The 13,804-nt window shown below is 43.5% G+C and overlaps 1 protein-coding gene across 3 annotated transcripts in view; it reads left to right on the top strand.

The window, feature by feature from the left end:
* The window catches only part of COL8A2 (collagen type VIII alpha 2 chain), a 284,052-nt gene that overhangs the window by 104,173 nt on the left and 166,075 nt on the right, over positions 1 to 13,804 (top strand). For all 3 annotated transcript variants that reach the window (XR_011560347.1, XM_070764716.1, XM_070764714.1), the window contains exon 2: positions 573 to 701. The gene's annotated coding sequence lies outside the window, so the exon portion shown is untranslated. The remainder of the gene's footprint in view (positions 1 to 572; positions 702 to 13,804) is intronic.

Genomic DNA, 13,804 nt, shown 5'->3' with positions numbered 1-13,804 from the left:
TGACATTTTCAATAGGAGATTGGGCTGTCATTTGGCTGGGGTGCTGTAGGATTCTTTGCTTAAGCAGGGGGTTGGACTTGATGACCTGCAAGGTCCCTTTCAATTCAAACAAACAAACAAACAAACAAATCAATCAATCAATCAATCAATCAATCAACAGACAGACAGACAGACAAACAAACAAACGCACGCACGCACGCACGCACGCACACACACACACACACACACACACATACATACATACATACATACATACATAGTTTCTCAGTTGATGTATGATGGCTGCATCATTAAAGAATTAACAGCAATCCATGACTGTCTTGGGTTTCCACTGGGCAGTATCTCAAAAGCCCATTGAAGAGGAAATCACTGTGGGGTCCTTGGTCCTCTCTAAGTTGGTTGATGAACTGATGATGTTATCAAGTTGGGTAAAGAAACATCTTCAAGAAAACAAACAAAACTCACAGAGCACCAAGGACCTCGCACTGCAACCCTCAGCTATAAATATTCTCTTCTGTTGGTAAGATGAAAAAATACAATTGAATAATTCTATTTTTATATCTGTGTTTTAGAACCTGTAAACCCTACCAGCCAGGAGAAGATTGTGGCCTCTGGGAATCGGGAATCTCTTAAGAAAGATTGTGTTGTTGAATGGCAGAACAAATTGAGGGCGTGGTCATGAGATCTTTCTGCTTCGAATGGTGAGTAGGAGATTAGCGTGGCTGAGACTTGTAAGCTGCATATTGATGTTAAATGTGGGAGGAGCATCACCCGTAGGCACCGTGAATCACCAGAAACGTGCAAAGCAGACGACACTAAAGAATTGAGAATCAGAGGCGATTAGCTCTTGCACGCAAGGTCTCCTAACACCCATGGTATTGTATGGCCGATGGCTAAGGTTGGGTGGGAGGATTCTTTCATCAAAGCAGGAGTTTGGGAGAAAACATCTCCCAATTGTAAAAGTTCAGTTTGTACTGATGTTGCAACCTGGTGGTAGGCAGACAACATAGCAGTGTCATAGTTCTCTGCAGATGGCTGCAGTTAGCACAGGCGTCTCCATGATGCAAGATGAAATGCCGATGCTAGAGTGGACCATAAAATGCATCTGAGGGAGATTTCCCCAGAAGCACCTGTATATGGCACCGGACCAGATTATCTCAGGGACCGCCTTCTGCTGCACAAATTCCAGCGACCAGTTAGGTCCCACAGAGTGGGTCTTCTCCAAGTCCCGTCAACTAAACAATGTCGTTTGGCGGGACCCAGGGGAAGAGCCTTCTCTGTGGCGGCCCAGGCCCTCTGGAACCAACTCCCCCCAGAGATTAGAATTGCCCCCACCCTCCTTGCCTTTCATAAGCTTCTTAAAACCCACCTCTGCCGCCAGGCATGGGGGACTGAGATACTCTTTCCCCCTAGGCCTTTACAATTTTATGCATGGTATGTCTGTATGTATGTTTGGTTTTATAACAAGGGTTTTTTAGTTGTTTTAGTATTGGATTGTTACATGCTGTTTTTATTACTGTTGTTAGCCGCCCCGAGTCTGCGGAGAAGGGCGACATACAAATCCAATAAATAAGTAAGTAAGTAAGTAAGTAAGTAAGTAAGTAAGTAAGTAAGTAAGTAAGTAAGTAAGTAAGTAAGTAAATAAATTAAAATAAATTAAAATTAAAATTAAAATTAAAATTAAAATTAAAATTAAAATTAAAATTAAAATTAAAATTAAAATTAAAATTAAAATTAAAATTAAAATTAAAATTAAAATTAAAATTAAAATTAAAATTAAAATTAAAATTAAAATTAAAATTAAAATTAAAATAAAATAAAATAAAATAAAATAAAAATTCCTTGATGGAGGAGAGAGGATGGATGTAAAAATGAAACCCAAAGCCGTTGACTTCTCCTGATGCTTCTCTTCAGGAATGGGATAGAGAACCTGTAGGGGACATGGACAGTCTTGATTTCAGCATTCAACCAAGGGACATCCCACAAAGTCCTTCTCTGGAATAACGTCTTTCTGTCTGTAAGGGTTGCTACAACAAAAGAACCCATTTACAGACCAGAAAATACCATATTTTTGTGTCTATAAGATGCAACCCCCAACAAAAAAGTGATGGAAATGTTTATGTGTCTTATAGAGCTGTGTTTCCCAACCATGGCAACTTGAAGATATTTGGACTTCAACTCCCAGAATTCCCCAGCCAGCGAATGCTGGCTGGGGAATTCTGGGAGTTGAAGTCCAAATATCTTCAAGTTGCCAAGGTTGGGAAACACTGCTATAGAGTAAATATTGCCAAAGCCCCACTCACCTGCTGATCCCACCATTTTCAGCCTCCATGTGCCCCATTTTTGGCCTCCGCATGCCTCATTTTCACTCTCTGCACATCCTATTTTGGGCTCATTCCAGATATAGAGTCTTCGTGTGCCCCATTTTTGGCCTCTGTACATTAATTTCCTAGAGGTGTGATGGACCTTATGGCAGTCAGCAGGTGGGCTGCTTGGCTGGTTCTCAGTCTTCTCCAGCTTCTAGTCTGCAGGCAACCCAAAGGAATGAATCCACCCCGTGCATGGAGGATGGGGGTTGAAAGCAGGGGTTGCTGTGATTTTGTTTTGTGCACGTTTGACCCAAAGGTGGGGGGATTTTTTGCAAAGACAACTGAACTTTCTGCATTTTTTTTCCCTCCGTGAAAATGTTTCACTTCTCATCTCAGAAGCTTCCTCAGTTTTCAAGAAGCCAAGAAATTGCCTTTGAGACAAACATGATTGTAGGAATCATAGACACGGAGACATGGTTTTCTGGCATTTTCATCGCACTGATGCCCCATTTCCATCCTCTACGCCAGTGATTTTCAACCTTTTTTGAGCCGCGTCACATTTTTTACATTTACGAAACCCTGGGGCACATTTGGGGGGGGGGGGGCTAAACAAAAGTTTGGACAAAAAAATTATCTTCCTCCCTTTCACTCTATTTCTCTCTCCCTCTTTCTCTCCCTTCCTTCCTATTTCTTTCTCTCTCTCCATCCCTCTTTCTTTCTCTTCCTTCCCTCCTCTCTTTTTTGCTCTCTTTCTCTCTCCCTCCCTACCTACCTCTATGTCTTTCTCTCTTGCCTGCTTGCTTTCTCTCTCTTGCTCTCTCTCTCTCTTGCTCTCTTACTTTCTTTCTCTTGCTTTCTCTCTCTCTTGTTCTCTCTCTCTCTCTTTCGCTCTTTCTCTTTCTCTCTCTTGCTTTCTTTCTCTCTGAGCTTCGCGGCACACCTGACCATGTCTCACTGCACACTAGTGTGCCACGGCACACTGGTTGAAAAACACTGCTCTACGCGCTCCATTTTCAGCCTCTGCGCATCCCAGGTCACAGAGAACACAGGTGCATGCACAACATCACAATGCGAACTGGTGGGGAAGGTAAATAGAACCCACCCTGATCTGATTTTCTGATGCTTTTCAACCAGTTCTCATTTACAGCTGTTTGCAGAATCCAGTGGTCACATGACTATGTTTTTTTTTATAGCATGTTTGTGCTATTTCCAGGGTGTAATTGATTTGTTAAACGACCAGCACATTTGCCTAACGAGAGCAGCGTTTGCTTCATGACTGCAACATTCACTTAATGACACTATTAACAAGGTCTTTAAATTGAAAATAGTCACATGATGACCATTATGACTTATCGCTGTAATTCCAGGCTCCATTATAGTCACCTGTATACACCTGTACAGTAGATTGCTCAAATTTCTGTTGATATTACAGTGTGAGGATTCATTGTCTATATCAGTGATGGCGAACCTATGGCATGGGTGCCACAGGTGGCACATGGAGCCATATCTGCTGGGACACAAGCCATTGCTCTAGCTCAGCAACATTAATTTATTAATCAGATTTGTATGCCGCTCCTCTCCGCAGACTCGGGGCGGCTAACAACAATAAAAAGACAATGTAAACAAATCTAATATTAAAAATAATCTAAAAAAACCCCACTTAAAGAACCAATCATACATGCAAACATACCATGTATAAATTCTATAAGCCTAGGGGGAAGGAAAAATTTCAATTCCCCCATGCCTGACGACAGAGGTGGGTTTTGATTTTTGGCTCACACAGAGGTTCTGGGAGGGCGTTTTTGTCTTCAAGAGAGTCTCTGGGGGAATCGGGGAGGGCATTTTTACCCTCCCCTGGCTCCAGGGAAATCTTTGGAGCCTGGGGAGGGTGAAACACGAGCCAACTGGGCCCACTGGAAGTTGCGAAACAGGCCATTTCCAGCCTCCAGAGGCCTACAAGGGTTGGGGGAAGCTGTTTTCATCCTCCCCAGGCATAGAATTATGGGTTTGGGCACTCACACATGTGCAATAGCTTGCACCCACACTCTTTCGGCACCCGAGGAAAAAAAGGTTCGTCATCACTGGTCTATATAGTTGCCTTAGTTTTTAACAGACAAAAACCTATAGTCAATTCAGCATATAGAATGAGTACAAAGAACAAAGTTGAAAACCTACTAATTTTAAAACTCCACATATCTCCTTTCAGCATAAAGGAGATTTGCATTTTATTTTTTTTCAAATCTAGATTTCCCTACATTATTAATGAAACAGAATTATGAAATCTTCAAATGAAAATTCCAAACTAGGAAATTGTTTAGTTGACGGGACCCAGAGAAGGCCCACTCTGTGGGACCCAATCGGTCGCTGGGATTCATGCAGCAGAAGGCGGTCTCGGAGATATTCTGGTCTGATGCCATGAAGGGCTTTATAGGTCATAACCAACACTTTAAATTGTGACCAGAAATTGATCGGCAACCAATGCAGACTGCTACCAGTATGGATAAGGACGGCGTATCAGTAGCGAAAGTTGCATTGTGCGCCTAGCTTGGCTTTTACTGTGAGTGGCTGCATGCATCTCAGCGTGTTTTTGCTCTGTGCAGGCACATAAGCAAAATCCCATGAGGGGACGCACATGTGAAAGAGATTTTGGCAAAAAAATTTCTTCTGCGCATGCACGGAAGGAAAAAAATTGCCCAAATCGCTCTCACACCTGCATCTCCTCATGAGATTTTGCTTCCTGCCCATGCGCAGAAGCAAATACATGCTGGGACATGCACGGGCATGCACAAGAGAAGTGAGGCCGCGCATGCAGAGCACTGCTAGCGGTGGGAATGGAAATCTGCCCCTGGCTAACACGATCTTCCGTGCTTTGCTAGCAAATAACCTTCCACCTTTTTTTCAGTCCCCAATGAGTGAAGCGATCTGTGCTTTGCTAGCGAAGCAATCGTCCGTTTGCCTGATTTTCCCATTGTTTCTCTCTGAAGAGAGAGAGAGAAGTGAAGTGTTTTAGATACTGTTTTTTATCCCCAACGGCGGGATAAAAACCAAGCACGTGGGCTCAAAACCAGCAAACTAATGTGCTGAAGCTGACCAGACTAAAAGCTAGCCAAAATCTTATGCATCTGTGCATCCTCTCATGACATTTTGCTTCTTGCACATGCGCAAAAGCAAAATCTATCAGAGCTACACTTTCGGAAGCTAGCCAGCCCATGCAGCAAACCAGCGCAACCAGCCAGCCACAGACCAATAGATATGGAGTTGAAGTCTTCAATGAAACACAGCAGCAGTAGGAAGTCTTGGAAAAACATATTTGCTTCTTATTTACACTACTAACTGTATTCTACTTTACTATACATACACCACACTAGTATCTCACCACAACTATCTCAGTTACAATAACCTGCAGGAACCAACAGATCAATACAGCAACTTCAGAGCACACTTCACACAGAGCAGGGTCAGAGAGCAGCGAGCAGAGAGCTCTTGCGTATTTAAATACGTATCACCTAATGAGGTTGCTACATGCTTAATTGTCTCAGAATGACTCAGCATTCTCTATGTAGGCCTTCCTTCTGCATTGAGATATTACTTCAGGATATGCTTAATATCTTAAAACCCACCTTCTCAAAACCCACCTCTGCCGTCAGGCATGGGGGAATTGAAACATCTCCCCCTTGCCCATGCAGTTTCTGTGTATGATTCGACTAGACTCCGCAGTCTGCATTGGTTGCCGATCAATTTCCGGTCACAATTCAAAGTGTTGGTTATGACCTATAAAGCCCTTCATGGCATCGGACCAGAATATCTCCGGGACCGCCTACTGCTGCACGAATCCCAACGACCGGTTAGGTCCCACAGAGTTGGCCTTCTCCGGGTCCCATCAACTAAGCAATGTCGTTTAGCGGGACCCAGGAGAAGAGCCTTCTCTGTGGTGGCCCCGACCCTCTGGAACCAGCTCCCCCCAGATGTCAAAGTTGCCCCCACCCTCCTTGCCTTTCGCAAGCTCCTTAAAACCCACCTCTGTCGTCAGGCATGGGGGAATTGAAATTTCTCTTCCCCCTAGGCTTATAGAATTTATACATGGTATGCTTGTATGTATGAGTGGTTCTTTAAATTGGGGTTTTTAAGATTGTTTTTAATATTAGATTTGTTTACATTGTCTTTTTATATTGTTGTTAGCCGCCCTGAGTCTTCGGAGAGGGGCGGCATACAAATCTAATAAATAATAATAATAATAATAATAATAATAATAATAATAATAATAATGTGCTTGTTTTTTATATATTGGGGTTTCTTTTGGATTTTTTAACCTAAAACTGTAATTTAGATTGCTAAATATTAGATTTGTTACTATGTATTGTTTACCATTGTTGTGAGCCTCCCCGAGTCTACGGAGAGGGGCGGCATATACATCCAATAAATCTAATCTAATCTAATCTGACAAAATCTTGCTCGGACACATGCGCCCATCCGCCGGTCACTCAGAACTGTACATGCAGCCCCATTTCCGTACTGGAACGCCGTCCCCTCCCCCCATCCAGGTAGGAACCCAATACCGATGCGCACCTTTTTGGCACTTGAGTAATCAAAGATTTGCCACCATTGCCCTAAAGAGCCCACTGCCTGGATATTCCTTCCTTCATGAAAAAAATTGCTGAGTTCTTCATAATGTCTTTACCTCTTCCAGATGACACCACTTTCTGGGGCAGCAGTGTCTGGTTGTGGTCAATCCATTAGCTGCCTTCTCTTCTACTCGAGCATCTCTTTCCCAACTTTGGCATTTCTCTGGTTTCTCTGAAACCCGATTTTGTTTTACTAACTCACAGCTGGTGTTCAGGGTCTTCCTCAGAAAATGATCTCAACCTTCAGTCATTTCAGAAAGTTTCCCCTTACTCCTTTATTTAAACAGCAAGACAATTTCCTAAGCTTAACGCCAGAGTTAGCAGGAGCTGTTAGCTCCGAGTGGACGTAGCGGCTTTTTCAACCAGGTTGGCTCCATTTGTAACTGTTTTAGCAGCAATGTTTTTGCACACAATGATGCTTCCTGCAGAGGGACGGCCGTGGAAAACTAAACATCAGGAACAAAAATCCATATTAATTTTTCGGGAAAGATCTGTCAACTGAATATTGTTTTCTCCTGGCACTGTCTCTGCAGACTTTCTCAGAAAATCCATGTGGATTTTCCATTCCAACAGCTAACTCCTATACAGGTGCTAAAATATTTGAACTCCGGTTCAATGATTGTTCCATCTTTAAAGAAAAAAATGGCTGAAAAGATAACCCAAAAGGTAGTTAAATATAATTATGCTGCTAAAAATAATGGTCTTAGAACAGATGGGTATAAATCCTCACAGCCTTATTAATTTTATTTATTTGCTATTCAGTCAGAGACCAAATACCCTAGAAGACAGGCTCAAATTACAGAAAGACCTAGACAGACTAACATAGCGGGCCCACACCAACAAAATGATGTTTAACATCGACAAGAGCAAAGTCCTTCACCTAGGCAGAAAAAACCCTGGACACACATACAACCTGGGAGAAACCCCTCTTAGCAGTAGCGACTGCAAAAGAGACCTCGGGGTCTTGGTGGACAATCAACTAAACATGAGCCAACAATGTGCAGCAGCAGCTTAAAAAGCCAACACAATACTAAGCTGCATCAACAGGGGAATACACTCCAAGACCAGGGAAGTCTTAATACCACTCTACTACGCCCTGGTCCGACCACACCTGGAGTACTGTATTCAGTTCTGGTCACCACACTTCAAAAGAGACATTGAAACTCTGGAGAAGGTGCAAAAAAGAGCAACCAAGATGATTAAGGGATTGGAAACCAAGACTTACGAAGAGAGACTGAGGGAACTGGGCATGGATAGCCTAGAGAAAAGGAGGGCCAGAGCGGACATGACAGCAGTCTACAAGTATACGAGGGAATGTCACAGAGAGGAGGGGATCACTTTATTCTCCAGGGCACCAGAGGGCCGGACGAGGAACAACGGCTGGAAGCTGACCAAGGAGAGATTCAACATGGAGATAAGGAGGAACTTCCCGATGGTCAGAGCGATCAACCAATGGAACAACCTACCAGCAGACGTTGTGAACTCCAACACTCTGGACATTTTTAAGAGAAGATTGAACTGCCACTTGACTGGTGTGCTATAGGGTTCCTGCTTGGGCAGGGGGTTGAACTCGATGGCCTTCATGGCCCCTTTCAACTCTAACAATAAATAAGTAAATAAATAAATAAATAAATAAGTAAGTAAATAAATAAATAAATAAATAAGTTAAATAAATAAGTAAGTAAGTTAAATAAATAAGTAAGTAAGTAAGTAAAATAAGTAAGTAAGTAAGTAAGTAAGTAAGTAAAATAAATAAATAGATAGATAGATAGATAAAGAAAGAAAGAAAGAAAGAAAGAAAGGTTAACATTCAACTCAAAACCAGTAACGTAAGAAAGGCCAAACTCAACTGAGGGGGGGGGGAAAGTCAGGCTCAGGCTACATAAACCAGTGTCTAATTCAAAACCTGTGTTACCTCTGCATGGATGATTTCTAACACCTTCTAACAGAGGTGCAGAATGTACGACATTTTGGAAATTTTGGAACAAGGGTTTTTCCCCCTCTTGATGGAAAAATACCCTGCTGACTGGGACCACCAAAGCAGGGGTTAAATGCTCCCAGCTCGCTTGTGTCATCAGAGAGCTGGTCGAGAAGGGAGTATGAGGCTCCGCCCACCCACCTGGATGCTGCCATTTGGGTTCTTTTACCCTCTGTCCATATGCACAGCCTTCTGGGAATACACAGAATGCATCCGGGCGGCTGGCCGGAGCCTTGCGTGGCCTTCACGACTGGCTCTCCGATGACCGACAGGCACAGGCGAACTGGGAGCACTTTACCCCTGCAACAAGCCATATCCTAATAAGGGGAGAAATTAGTTTTAAATGTCACATAAAATGCACAAGATATATAGCTACCACAATCTCTACCTCTGATTATAAATTATTATTATTATTATTATTATTATTATTATTATTATTTTATTTATTAGATTTGTATGCCGCCCCTCTCCGAAGAGTCGGGGCGGCTCACAACAGTAATAAAAAACAAAATAGTAATGGAACAAATCTAATATTAAAAAACATATAAAACCCTATCATTATTTTAAAAAACCAAACAGCACATTCATACCAAACATAAAACAAAGTATAAAAAAGCCTGGGGGAAAGGTGTCTCAACTCCCCCATGCCTGGCGGTATAAGTGAATCTTGAGTAGTTTACGAAAGACAAGGAGGGTGGGGCAGTTTTAATCTCTGGGGGGAGTTGGTTCTGGAGGGCCGGGGCCGCCACAGAGAAGGCTCTTCCCCTGGGGCCCGCCAAATGACATTGTTTAGTCGATGGGACCCGGAGAAGGATAACTCTGTGGGACCTTATCGGTCGCTGGGATTTGTGCGGTAGTAGGCGGTTCCAAAGGTACTCTGGTCCACTGCCATGTAGGGCTTTAAATGTAAGTTTTGTGAGGAAGGACATGAAACAATGTTCTACATTATTATTATTGTTGTTGTTGTTGTTGTTGTTTTGTTATTATTATTATTATTATTATTATTATTATTATTATTATTATTATTTATTAGATTGGTATGCCGCCCCTCTGGAGCAGAGGCAGGGGTGGTGGGCTTCAAAAACTTTTAGCAAGGGATTCTCTGCCTGGTTACTGAGTAGGTGCAGCCATGGTGGGTGTGCCTAGTAGGTCTCCTGCACCAAGATGGGGGGGGGCATTTTTGCCCATCCTGAACTGTGGAGGGTTTCCTCGAGTCTCCCAGAGGGTGAAAACGGCCTCTGGAGGCCCTTAGGAGGATGAAAACAGGCCCGTTTCTGGCCTTCTCAAACTTCTGGTAGGCCTGTTTTTAGCTCTCCCCGAGCCTCGGCGCATGCCCCGCCCTTAGCTGTGTCTAAAACAGGCCACGTGTAGACTGCTGGGACAGGGAGGGCAAAGGGAGTGGGGCCAGCCAGGAGTGGGATTTGGGGGTTCCCAAACCGCACAGAATCTTAACTAGAGGTTCTCTCGAGCCCCTGTGAATCCTCAGCCACTCACCCCTGAATAGAGGTGATATTGTAAAAAATATTCTCAAGCCCCACGAACCGGAAAGCCACATGGAATTACTTCTGAGCAATGAAAGAAGTGAGTATTTGCAGCTCAGAGTTGAAATGAGGAGTCCTTGGCATTCTCCGAGCCCCAAGAACTAAGTTCAAGAGAGCATCAATGACTCCTTACTTCTGAGCCATTTCATTTATTGCTCCTCAGCTATAGACAAAAACCTTGCCAAACTAAAGCTATTACTTGCATCATTAGAGATATAGTCTGAGAATGTCTAAGGAGGAGCCATTTCAACTGTCTTTCTCCCAACCAAACTTTCTGAGCTTTGTTGCCTCTTTACCCTCAGGAATACACCTCTTCCCTCTTGGGAATCCAGACTACATTCCACCACATCATTTATGTCGCGATGGTGCAAACCGCTCCCCCATTTTAAGTTCAATGACGATAAACTTTACATCTTTTGCAAATCAATAAATCATGACTGCATTATTGTGTATTCCTCCTGTTATGTTCCGGCTGCCCGACAATTGGTGGGATAGTTCCAGCCATCTGATTGGTTGTTTCGCTGTTGCTGGGTTTACTAGATTTGGCGGGAGTTTCTGGGAATCCCATTGGTTGATCCTTGTGAGTGTCTGGTTTAAAAGAGTTGTCATTCTCCTCAGGTCATTCCTATTCTGCTGTTGTCGATAAAGCGTTGTGTTCCGAGTTTCCGCTCCTGTCATTCTCCAACTTTACACCTTTGCTCTTGAAACTAGTTGACAAATACACAGCACAATCTGATAGGCAGAGTTCTAATCTGTCTCTGCAAGTTTTTTATTGTTATAGTATATGGTTTTACTGGGTACACCACCCAGAGTCCGTTGGGAGGCCTATAAACAATAAAACACAAATATAATATATAACAAAACATTCCTATCACCCATTTCCTCCCATGTTGACTGTATGACTGTAACTTGTTGCTTATATCCTAAGTCTAAGATTTTATTAATATTGCTTCTTCATTGCTTCTTTGACCCCTATGACAATCATTAAGTGTTGTACCACATGATTCTTGACAAATGTATATCTTATTTTATGGACGCTGAGAGCATATGCACCAAGACAAATTCCTTGTGTGTCCAATCACACTTGGCCAATAAAAATTCTATTCTATTCTAAAAAAAAAATGGTTCTGACTGTAGATTTGAAGAGCAATGATTGTTAGATTGCCAACTTTGCCTGACCAAACTCATGGTTTCAAAGCAGGGATCAAAGCCCAGGGCAAATTTTGAAAGACCTCTCACCCTGCTTGCAACAAGGCTGGCCTGGTTTGCCTTGGAGATAGAGGGGGTGACCTCTCTTGAAGTTGCTTCTGATCCCCTAGGGACCCCCAACAATGGTGGGATTAAAAAAATACTACTGGTTTTGTAGGCATGGCTTGTTTGTGGCATGGTTGGTGGACATGGTTTGGTGGGCATGTGAGGGGAAGGACATTGTAAAATCCCCATTCCCTCCCGATGAGCTGGGACTCAGGAGGCAGAAAATAGATGGCGTGTGGGCCATTCAGAAGTTATATCTACCGGTTCTCAGAACTACTCAAAATTTCCTCTAATGCTTTTCCAGAACTGGTCAGAACCTGCTGAATCCCACCTCTGGACCCCAACCTTCAGTTTTGAGAACTCCAAAGTCCTCTTCAGAGGAGAGCACCTTTTGTGTTCCCTTAAATTCCTCTGTGACAGTCATGCTGGAAAGTCACTAAATTTCAGCAGTGCAATTTTCTGCTTTTTCAAATCTATTTTCAATAAAGCAAGTGGCATTAGTAAAAAATTGAAAATTGGATTTTCTGCCTTTCTAACATGGGTGAATCGGTGACTGCACTTTCGTCAGCTTTGGAGGGCTGAATTTTAAAAAGTAAAAGATTGGCTTTGCTTATTAAAGCATTGAGTTACAGGGCTTTAACTCAAGGGCTTTCAAACGTTCCCAGGCTGTTATGCTTCTAACAACAGAACAGAATAATGAAGTTGCAAGGGACCTTGGAATGTTCAAGTCCGGTGATGGTGAACCTTTTTTTCCTCGGGTGCCGAAAGAGTGTGGGTGCGCACCATTGCACATGCGCGAGTGCCTACACCCATCATTCAATGCCTGGGAAGGGCAAAAACAGCTTCCCTCGCCTCCTGGAGGCCCTCTGGAGGCTGGAAATGGCCTGTTTTCCAACTTCTGGTAGATCCAGTAGGCTCGTGTCTCGCCCACCCCAGGCTCCAAAGGCTTCCCTGGAGCTGGAGGAGGGTAAAATCGCCCTCCCCTATCTCCCCAGAGGCTCTCTGGAAGCCAAAAAATCCCTCCCAGAGCTTCTATGCAAGCCAAAAATCACCTCACCGGCACACACAAGCTCGCGTGAGAGCAGTGCGTGCTACCTATGGCACCCGTGCCATAGGTTTGCCATCACTGTTCTAGTCCAACCCTCTGATCAAGTAGAACACCCTATACTGGGGGTATCAAACTTGATTTCTTTGAGGGCTGCCTCCAGGTTGTGTTTGACCTCGTGGGGCCAGGGTGGGCATAGCCAGCTCGACATCACTCCTGTTGGGGTACCTGTGTTGGCCCGAGTGATCTGCCAGTGAAAATAGGCTCCGGAGCTCTGTTTTCGTCTGCGACAGCCTCCTGCCACCTTCTGCCTATGAAAACAGAGCTTGGTGGGCTGCACATGGGCTCTCCGTTTTTGTAGAGGCACCGCAGCTAGTCCTTCTCTGTTTCCAGGGCGGCCTGTGGGCCAGATTTAAGCACTTCACAGGCCGGATCCAGGCCCCAGGCCTTGAGTTTGACATCCCTGCCCTATATCATTTCAGACAAATGGCTGTCCAGGCTCTTTTTAAAATCTTCAAGTCACAGAGCACCCACAATGTCTGAATGCAAGCTGTTACACTTGTTAATTGTCCTCACTGTTAGAAAGCTTCTCCTTAGTTCTAAGTTGCTTCTCTCCTTTCCACCCATTGTTTCTTGTTCTACCCTCAGGTGCTTTGCAGAATAGCTTGACTCCCTCTTCTTTGTGGCAACCCCTAGATAATAATAATAATAATAATAATAATAATAATAATAATTATTATTATTATTATTATTATTATTATTATTATTTAATTATTTAATAATTTATTAGATTTGTATGCCACCCCTCTCCGAAGACCCGGGGGCAGCTACTGGAAGACTCAGGGAGATACTGGAAGACTGCTATCATCTCTCCCCTACTCCGTCTTTTCATTAAACTAGACATACCCAGTTCCTGCAACCGTTCTTCGTGTGTTTTAGCCTCCAGTCCCCTGATCATCTTTGTTGCTCTTCTCTGCACTCTTTCTAGAGTCTCAACATCGTTTTTAAAATTGTGATGACCAAAACTGGATGCAGTATTCCAAGTGTGCTTTTCG

This window comes from Erythrolamprus reginae, chromosome 11 (genome assembly GCF_031021105.1).
Source record: "Erythrolamprus reginae isolate rEryReg1 chromosome 11, rEryReg1.hap1, whole genome shotgun sequence".
NCBI lineage: Eukaryota > Metazoa > Chordata > Lepidosauria > Squamata > Dipsadidae > Erythrolamprus > Erythrolamprus reginae.
This window is presented reverse-complemented; position numbering and strand designations above follow the sequence as displayed.